Source organism: Jaculus jaculus, chromosome 1 (assembly GCF_020740685.1).
Source record: "Jaculus jaculus isolate mJacJac1 chromosome 1, mJacJac1.mat.Y.cur, whole genome shotgun sequence".
NCBI classification, from domain to species: Eukaryota; Metazoa; Chordata; class Mammalia; order Rodentia; family Dipodidae; genus Jaculus; species Jaculus jaculus.
In genome coordinates this window covers 290,962,815-290,973,297 of record NC_059102.1, presented here as the reverse complement: position 1 = coordinate 290,973,297, position 10,483 = coordinate 290,962,815, and the positions used below count along the sequence as shown (strand labels likewise).

Here is a 10,483-nt window from a genome sequence, read left to right as displayed (position 1 = left end):
TTAAAGGCGTGCGCCACCATGCCCAGCATAGGTATACTTTTAATCTCAACACTGAGTTCCAGGTCTCCAGGCCAGCTTGACACTATAGAGTGAGTGCCAGATCAGCCTGGGCTAGAGTGAGACCCTTCCTATCTTCCATCTATTTATCTATCTATGGAGAACGAGAGGGGAAAAAAAGAAAGATATTCAAAATCCTGTCTAGTTGACATATTGGGCACTAATTCACAATAGCTCAATTATGTAATCAGCCCAGGTGCCTATCAATGAATGGATAAAGAACATGTGATCACATATTTATCACAGTGGAGTTTTACTCAGTCCATAAAGAAGAAAATTACATTTGCAAGAGACTGGATAAAATTAAAGGTTAACAAGTAAACTAGTCCCACAAAGACACATTTTCTCTAATATGTGGAATGCATGAATTTATAAGACATGAAAGTAAAAGTAGATAAAACTGAAAAGGGAGAGGAAAGGAAGATAAAAACTATGGCATAATAGAGGGAAAATATACCAAAGAACACTGTGCATGGATAGAAATGTTATGCTTTAGCCAGGCGTGGTGGCTCACAGCTTTAATCCCAGCACTCAGGAGGCAGAGGTGGGAGAATCACCATAAATTCAAGTCTGCCCTGGGACTACATAGTGAGTTCCAGGTCAGCCTGGGCTAGAGTGAAGACCCTACCTTGAAAAACCAAAAAAAGAAATGTTATGCTTTCAGCTTACTTTGTATAATTTTTAAAAAAGGAAAATGATGTTTAGGAGAGCTACTCATCATAAACAACTCATAAAACCCAAGTATTGTGAGCTGGGTGTGGTGGTGCACGCACTTAATCCCAGCACTCAGGAGACAGAGGTAGGATCAACATGAGTTTGAGGCCACCCTGAGAATACATAATGAATTCCAGATCAGCCTGAGCAAGAATCCTTCTTCAAAACACCAAAAGCAAAACAAGCAAGCAAACAAAAACCCTAAATGTTCCCAGGTGTGGTGGTGCACACCTTTAATCCTAGCACTTGGGAAGCAGAAGCAGACATAGGAGGATTGCTGTGAGTTCAAGGCCAGCCTGAGACTATAACTGCATAGTGAATTCCAGCTCAGTCTGGGCTACAGAGTGAGATCCTACCTGGAAAAAACAAAAACAACAACAACAAAAATCTAAATGTCAAATATGAGGCAGAGTGATGACCCTTATAAATTCTAGAGAAAAGGCCCTTCAAGTTTGACCTGGGAATATTCGGAGTTTCAAGGCAGAAATGGCATATGTTGGTGTAGTGCATTGTGGCTTTAGTAATGGAAAAGTCAACAGCTCACTGTGGGGGCAACCAAACTCTCAAAGCCTGGGAGTTGCTAGCCATAGTCCATGATTTTAAGGTTAAGTTTTTCAACCTTCGTGTCGGACTTTCCCCTCTCCTTTATTAGCGGTTGTAATTTGTAGAATGCTAGTCAGAATTAGGATTTCTATGGGACTGATTAATTTTGTCTTAACTTTTCTGTAATTTAGTCAAAACTGTATTTGTCCATCTCTTTAAAGTGTTTTTGTAGCCGGGCGTGATGAATCCCAGCACTCGGGAGGCAGAGGTAGGAGGATGGCAGTGAGTTCGAGGCCACCCTGAGACTATGTAGTGAATTCCAGGTCAGCCTGGGCTACAGAGACTCTACCTCAAAAAAAAAAAAAAAAAAAAAAAAAAAGTGTTTTGGTTATGTTTTGCTATTTTGTTTTTTTGAGACAGGTTTTCATTTTCACAAAGGCTGACCTGGAACACAGTCTGTAGCCCTAGGCTGGCCTCGAACTCACCTTCATTCGCCTACCTCAGCCTCAGTGCTGGGACTAAAGGTGAGTACTACTTTGCCTGGCTCTTACATCTTAAAAGTAGTGGATAAAATGATTTATCAGACTGTTCACAATTCCTATTTAATAAGCTTAATAAATTCAGTTCATTCCTTACATTTTTTTATATTGAAAAAAAAGGTGTATTTAGAATTAACCAGCTGGATCCAGTTTAGATGATCCCAATTTTGTTGGCAACATCCAAAGCATCATAATCGGGAGCCAGCCAAACATAGGCCTTCTTCTCTCCATCAGGCCTGGTCAGGGTGTTGACTTTGGCCACATTAATGTCATAGTTTCTTCACAGCTTGTTTGATCTGGTGCTTGTTAGCCTTGACGTCCACAGTGAACACCAGGGTGGTGGTGTCTTCTATCTTCTTCGTGGCCGACTTGGTGGTCAGGGGGAACTTGATGATGGCACAGCGGTCAAGCTTGTTTCTCCTGGGGGCGCTCTTCTGAGGGTATTTAGGCTGCCTCCGGAGGCGCAGTGTCTTGGGTCGCCGAAAGGTGGGTGACATACGGATCTTTTTCTTTTTGTGGCTGTGGACGCCTCTCAGCACCGCTTTCTTGGCTTTCAGGGCCTTTGCTTTGGCTTCAGCTTTGGGAGGGTCAGGAGCTTCCTTCTTCGCTTTCAGCGCCATCTTGGCGAAAACCATTACTTACATATTTCCTAAACTTTTCTACCTGGCCTGAAATCTTCCCATTAGTTCACATGATGTTCTACACAAACACACCAAGAAAAAGGCTCAGAAACACTACTGTCTTGTCACAATAGGCTATTCCATTGGCAGGGGATACAGAGGACTGGGATGTAGCTCAGTTGGTAGAGTGCTTGTTTGGTGTTCATGAAGCCCTGGGTTGGAGACCAGTGCCACACAACCTGGCCATGATGGGTCCAAGCTATCATGGAGGCCTCAATACACATCAGGCTTTTATTAGTGATTATGGAAAAATAGCTAAAAATATCTCATTGGCTTTTCTTCTTCACAGTATACATGAAAGTGAAAAGTTATCTCTCTACCTGCTAAGGGAAGACTGGGTTTGGTAAGAGTTTAATGAGTTAAGGGCATTAGGAAAAAAAAAAAAAAAAAAAATATATATATATATATATATATATATATATAATATTCACATATATAATACAAATACAGTATTGTCTATATTCATGGGAGTTATTAATAACAAGTTTAGAAAAAGTAATATACATACACACAAACATGTTTGTCACCAGAGGTTTCGCAAGGTTGTGGGTGAAGGATCACTGTGACTTCAGGTGGCTTGAGCTACAGTGAGACTCTACATGGAAAAAAAATCAAACAAACACAGTGCTCAGAAAACATCAGCTATTACTCTGACTATCTAATTGAATGCAATGAATACTTGCGAGTATGATCAGTCATTTCCTTCTGGGATTTACTTAATTCCCAAGTTCTATGGCTTCTATTCCATTAGCCTTCAGGACTAGTTCATGCCCTCTACTCTTTCTGCCCAAACCAGCCAACCAGGAAATCCTACTCTACAGAATCACTGTAATAACACATTAACTAGGTCCCTTGCCCTGTGGCTGACCTCTTTTCAGTTCTCTCACTGTACCCATAGAGATTGCTTTAAAATTGTTTTATTATAAATTTTAATTTATTTGAGAGAGAGAGCGTGTGCATGAGTGGACATGCCTGGGCCTCCAGGTGCTGCAAGAGAACTCCAGACACATGCACCATCTTGTGCATCTGGCTTAAATGGGTCCTGGGGGATTGAACCTGGGTCCTTAGGCTTCACAAGCAAATACCTTGATCACTAAGCCATCATTCCAGCCCCATTACCCTTTTTTTTTCTATTCCTGCTAAACCCCTTCTTTTCAACTAATCCCTTTCTTGCTTTTATTTTTCTGTTTCCACTAAGTTAAATTGGTATTGTTTGCAAAATCAGCGTGGGAAGGGGCTGTTTACTGGAGTGTGGGCAACTCACCAAGGCTTCAGCAGCTGTACCACTGCAGATCATGATGCTTCCTCCCCAGCATCTGCTGACTGCAGAATGGGGTTTCATAAGCCCTTCCCCTGTCCAGCCAGGCTTCTGAGAACCACAGCTGTCCTGAGTTCATGATTATGACCATCATGTTCTGTTCAAGAGATAGCATTCTATGTCAGCCTTCCTTCTTTTATGGCTGTTATGTACTCGGGAGGCAGTGGTCTGAGGATTGCTATGAGTTTGAGGCCAGCCTGAGACTACATAGTGAATTCCAGGTCAGCCTCAGCCTGGGCTAGAGTGAGACCCTACCTCAAAAAACAAAGAACGAGAGAGATAAAGGAGAGAGAGAGAGAAAGAAAGAAGGAAGGAAGGAAATAAATAAAGAAACAAATAAACAAAAAAGAAAGAAAGAAGGAAAGAAAGAAAGAAAAAAAAGGAAAGCAGGCAGACAGGCAGGGAAGCAAGCAGTTTGACAACCTGTCCATTTAGCATAGCATCGGTATTAGGTCTTCCACTGCAGGATGATGACCTCTCCAGCCATCTGGTTTTTGTCCAGTTTATAATGCCCCTCCTATTGAGTGGGCCTCTGTTGGTTACCTCCATAACAGCCATACCACTATTGCACCAGGGAGCACCGGTGAGTTGAGGAGCATGCATGGCTCAGGTTAAGACTGTTGATGACTTTCCTCCCTGCATGGCACCTTCTAGCACTAAGAAAGCTAGCCAGCAGGGTGGATGTTTCCATCTCAGTCCCAGATTTCCATAGTGATTTCTGAAAAAATGCAATTTGTCAAAATTCAAAACACTGCTTTTCTAGATGGTTCTAGTAGTTGAGAAGCTTATGATCTTTCCATGCCTACCTTACCAACCCCTTTTTCACTCAGTGTTGTAGCCATACCATCTACTTTATTTTGTCCACAATGCTGCTCCCTAAGGACGTTTGTTTTTACAACACATAGAAAATAATATGATGTAGGGCTGGAGAGATGGCTTAGAGGCTAAGGCACTTGCCTGCAAAGCCAAAGGACCCAGGTTCAATTCCCCAGGACCCACATAAACCAGATGCACAAGGGGGCACATGCATCTGGAATTAATTTGCAGAGGCTGGAGGCCCTGGCACATGCCTGTTCTCTCTCTCTCTCTGCCTATTTCTCTCTCAAATAAATAAATAAAATTAAAACATTTAAAAACTATGATGTAGGGATTAAATCAAGGAATTTGCTTATGTATATCTGCAGATAATTAGCCAGATCACTCCCCTACTTCCCCATGCTGAAGAAATCAAGATTGAAACATAGCTGTGAGCCTTCTGTAACAGAACATATTAGTTTGCATGCCCCAAGGAACATCATGAATTTGCTCAATTACAGATTTCCAGGACCAATGCAATGACAATCACTATCCCTTTCTATAGACATCCGGACCAAAAGTAATAAAGACTCTTTTAAACTGCCTTCAAATATTTCACATCCCTGTTTAGTTTGTGTGCACTTGCTCTAGGAGTTTCCCCTTCCTTTAATTCTGGGCTAGATGTTTTTCCTATTTGCTTCAAGTAATAGCTTGTAAGTTTTCATAGCTTGTATAAAAAATATACACCTGAGGAAGTTTTCACATGTATCTATAATAATGGATAAACATGCAGAATCCAGTGAAAACAGAAAATTCTACAGAGAGATTATAAGAATCTTGCCAGGTGTGGTGGCACACGCCTTTGATCCCAGCACTCGGGAGGCAGAGGTAGGAGGATCGGCATGAATTCAAGTCCATCATGAGACTACATAGTGAATTCCAGGTCAGCCTGGGCTAGAGTGAGACCCTACCTCAAAGCAAACAAAACAAATCAAAAATCTAATACTAAGTGTAGTGACACACATCTGTGGTAGTCTCACTCAGCATGTGGAAGTTGAAGGTAGGCGGTTCTTGAGTTTGAGACCAGCATGGCTCAAATAAACTTATATCGTTTATTTAAGAAATCCAATATCGGGCTGGAGAGATGGCTTAGCAGTCAAGGTACTTCCCTGCAAAGCCTAAGGACCCAGGTTCAATTCTCAGTACCCACGTAAGTCAGATGTACATGGTGGTGCATAAGTCTGGAATTCGTTTGCAGTGGCTAGAGATCCTGGTGTGCCTATTTTCTCATTCTCTCTCTCTGTCATTCACTAATGAATAAATAAATTTTAAATATCAATATAAAATTAACTCAGCATACCTGTTATTATTATTATTATTATTATTTTGGTTTTTTGAGGTAGGGTCTCACTCTAGCCCAGGCTGACCTGGAATTCACTATGGAGTTTCAGGGTGGCCTCGAACTCACAGCAATCCTCCTACCTCTGCCTCCCGAGTGCTGGGATTAAAGGCGTGCGCCACCACGCCCGGCTACTCCTGGTTTTTTAAGCAGCATTGGGAGAAATCTAAGTATATGGGTAGGTGCTTACAACATGGTTTTTCAAGGCAGGGTCTTTTTTTAAAATTTTTTTAAATTATTATTTACTTATTTATTTGAGAGCGACAGACAGAGAGAAGGACAGATAGAAGGAGAGAGAGAGAATGGGCGCGCCAGGGCTTCCAGCCTCTGCCAACGAACTCCAGATGCGTGCGCCCCCTTGTGCATCTGGCTAACGTGGGACCTGGGGAACCGAGCCTCGAACCGGGGTCCTTAGGCTTCACAGGCAAGCGTTTAACCGCTAACCCATCTCTCCAGCCCTTTTTCTTTTTTTTTTTTAAATTTTTTTTTTAAATTTATTTATTTGAGAGCAACAGACACAGAGAGAAAGACAGAGAGAGGGAGAGAGAGAGAATGGGCGCGCCAGGGCTTCCAGCCTCTGCAAACGAACTCCAGACGCGTGCGCCCCCTTGTGCATCTGGCTAACGTGGGACCTGGGGAACCGAGCCTCGAACCGGGGTCCTTAGGCTTCACAGGCAAGCGCTTAACCGCTAAGCCATCTCTCCAGCCTTTTTTTTAATTTTTATTAGCATTTTCCATGATTATAAAAAAAAATCACATGGTAATTCCCTTCCTCCCCCCCCCCACTTTCCCCTTTGAAATTCCATTCTCCATCATATTACCTCCTCATCTCTTTTTTTTTTTTTGTCTATTTTTTATTTATTTATTTGAGAGCGACAGACACAGAAAGACAGATAGAGGGAGAGAGAGAGAATGGGCGCACCAGGGCTTCCAGCCACTACAAACGAACTCCAGACGCGTGCGCCCCCTTGTGCATCTGGCTAACGTGGGACCTGGGGAACCGAGCCTCGAACCGGGGTCCTTAGGCTTCACAGGCAAGCGTTTAACCGCTAACCCATCTCTCCAGCCCTTTTTCTTTTTTTTTTTAAATTTTTTTTTTAAATTTATTTATTTGAGAGCAACAGACACAGAGAGAAAGACAGAGAGAGGGAGAGAGAGAGAATGGGCGCGCCAGGGCTTCCAGCCTCTGCAAACGAACTCCAGACGCGTGCGCCCCCTTGTGCATCTGGCTAACGTGGGACCTGGGGAACCGAGTCTCCAACCGGGGTCCTTAGGCTTCACAGGCAAGCGCTTAACCGCTAAGCCATCTCTCCAGCCTTTTTTTTAATTTTTATTAGCATTTTCCATGATTATAAAAAAAAATCACATGGTAATTCCCTTCCTCCCCCCCCCCACTTTCCCCTTTGAAATTCCATTCTCCATCATATTACCTCCTCTTCTCTTTTTTTTTTTTTTTGTCTATTTTTTATTTATTTATTTGAGAGCGACAGACACAGAAAGACAGATAGAGGGAGAGAGAGAGAATGGGCGCACCAGGGCTTCCAGCCACTACAAACGAACTCCAGACGCGTGCGCCCCCTTGTGCATCTGGCTAACGTGGGACCTGGGGAACCGAGCCTCGAACCGGGGTCCTAAGGCTTCACAGGCAAGTGCTTAACCACTAAGCCATCTCTCCAGCCCACCTCCTCATCTCAATCATTGTACTTACATATATACAATATCAACCTATTAAGTACCCTCCTTCCTTCCTTTCTCTTCCCTTTATATCTCCTTTTTACCTTACTGGCCTCTGCTACTAAGTATTTTCCTTCTCACGCAGAAGCCCAGTCATCTGTAGCTAGGATCCACATATGAGAGAGAACATGTGGCGCTTGGCTTTCTGGGCCTGGGTTACCTCACTTAGTATAATCCTTTCCAGGTCCATTCAAGGCAGGGTCTTGCTCTAGCTCAGGCTGACCTGGAACTCACTATTTAGTCTCAGGGTGGCCTCAAACTGTGATCCTCCTATCTCTGCCTCCTTAGTGCTGGAATTAAAGGCATGTGCCACTACATCCTGCTGGCTTTTCTTTTCTTTTTTCTTTTTTTCCAGAAAAAAAATATCTTTTGTTTCTTGTTTTAACTTAAATGCCTTTAAGCTTCAGAAATTATCATAGATACATGAATGTAAATTCCATTACATCTTCCATAAAGAGATGTGTCCTCAAAGTCCTTTATCCTTTTGGATCCTTGACTCAACTCTGCTTCAAACTATGGAATAACTGAGAATTAACTTCACATTTTGACATTTCAATTCTTGGAAATAATAATCGTTGCACTAATTTTCAAAGGGCTTTTAGAGATAAACTCAGTTTATTTAACATTTAATAACCTGTTTCATCTTTTGGACTGATAACATATATACACAAACATAAATTAGTCCTTTTTCTTCCTTTAAGCTAATTTATCTGATTTTGAGTTAGAACCTATTTTAAACAAAACTTTTACATGAAAGAAAATATCAGATATGAAAATGTGGTTACAGGAATTTAGGATTGCAAAGTAACTTGGTCAAAACAGGAAATCTGTGGGTTTGTGCTAATAACAATCAAAATTTATTATTAGTTGACCTAATTACAAAATAAATATATCGTCATTACAAAAAAAATCAGGAAATTTGGGAAACTCTATTAGGCGAGATATTAAAGCCACTTGACTTTTTTTTTTTTTTTTCGGTTTTTCATGGTAGGTCTCACTGTAGCCCAGGCTGATCTGGAATTCACTATGTAGTCTCAGGGTGGCCTTGAAGTCATAGCAATCCTTCTACCTCTGCCTCCAAAGTGCTGGGACTATAGCCCCCCCTTTTTTTCCACTTGACTTTTTAAAAACTTCTTTTAATTTAATTTTTTTGAGAGAGAGAAGGAGAATGGGCATGGCAGCCAGTGCAAACTCCAGATGCATGTGCCACCTTGTGCATCTGCCTTACGTGGGTCTTGGGGAATCAAACTGAGGACCTTTGGCTTTGCAGGCAAGCACCTTAACTGCTAAGCCATTTCTCCAGCCCCCACTTGACTTAGAATTTTTTTTAATAACTTAAATTTTATTTATTGAGAGAAAGAGAGAGAGGCAGGTAGATAGAGAATGGGAGAGTCAGGACCTTTAGCTGCTGCAAATGTTGCAAATGTACTCTAGATACATGCGCCACCTTGTGCACTTGGTTTACATGGGTCCTTGGAATCAAACCTGGGTCCGTTGGCTTTGCAGGAAAACGCCTTAACTGTTAAGCCATCTCTTCAGCCCTCCACTCGACTTTTAAGCAAAGTAGTTCGGAAAGTTACTGGGCTATTTTCCTTGGAGAAAAATTGGACATATAGTAAGTTGAGGTTCCTGTTCTGCTTTACATTTTTATTGTGTTCTGAAGCTGAGTTAGGGTTTTTTTTTTTTTTTTTTTTGGTTTTTCGAGGTAGGGTCTCATTCTAGCCGAGGCTAACCTGGTCACTATGGAGTCTCAGGGTGGCCTTGAACTCATGGTGATCCTCCTACCTTTGCCTACACCCGGCTTGAGTTAGGGTTTTATTAAAGATAGTTTATATAGACTTTGAGCACAAGGGTTAAGAGAAAGCAGAGAGGTGCTCAGAAGGAAAGACGGCCCAGATCATGGATGTGGACATCTAAAAGCAGAGTGGCAGAGAGTAACACACTCTGGAGGTGGGTTTACACTTCTCCGGGGAAAGCTGCAGCTTCCTATTTTAGCCTTCCAAGTGCAAGAGCCACCACAGCAGGCTTGTTCTCTTTTTTCTTTTATTATTTATTTGACAGAGAAAGAGGGAGGGAGAGAGAAAGAATGAGCATGCCAGGACCTCTGCCAGCCACTGCAAACGAACTCCAGCCATGTGTACCCCCTTGTGCATCTGGCTAACGTGGGTCCTGGGGAATAGAACATGGGTCCTTTGGTTTTGCAGGCAAATGCCTTAACTTTAAGCCATCCCTCCAGCCCTCTTTTTTCTTTTTTTTTTTTAAGCATATTTTCATTAGCCTGACCCATCCCCAAAACATTTTCCTGTTTTTCTGACTCTTCTTAGGTGATTCAAATGGCCCAGTCATCAAATACAAAAGGAAAAAAAAATCCTTGAACTTGACTCTTTCTTTCTTTTCCTTATCTCAGCCACACTGATTGGTAACATTTCGCAGTTTTTATTTCCTTAACAATGTTTTGTTCTTCCACTTTGCATCTTCCCCCTTTCTTTTTGCAAAAATTGTTTAGTTGATAACCTTGGATTAACATCTGTAGGGGATTATTTCAATTTTCTTGACTCTCACAGCTGCAGTCACTACTGATAACATTGTATGTCCTCTTGCTCTTTGTCCCTGAAGTGATAAAATCAAGCTATGCTTTTGTGTTCTGGCCCATTGAGGAATGCTGAGATAGAGAATTATTTCCGAAAACAGTACATTCAAGTCA

At 42.0% G+C, this 10,483-nt stretch overlaps 1 pseudogene; it reads right to left on the bottom strand.

Moving 5' to 3' along the window:
* Positions 1-1,966: 1,966 nt before the first annotated feature.
* LOC101595053 lies at positions 1,967-2,473 on the bottom strand (annotated as a pseudogene).
* Between the last annotated feature and the right edge of the window lie 8,010 nt (positions 2,474-10,483).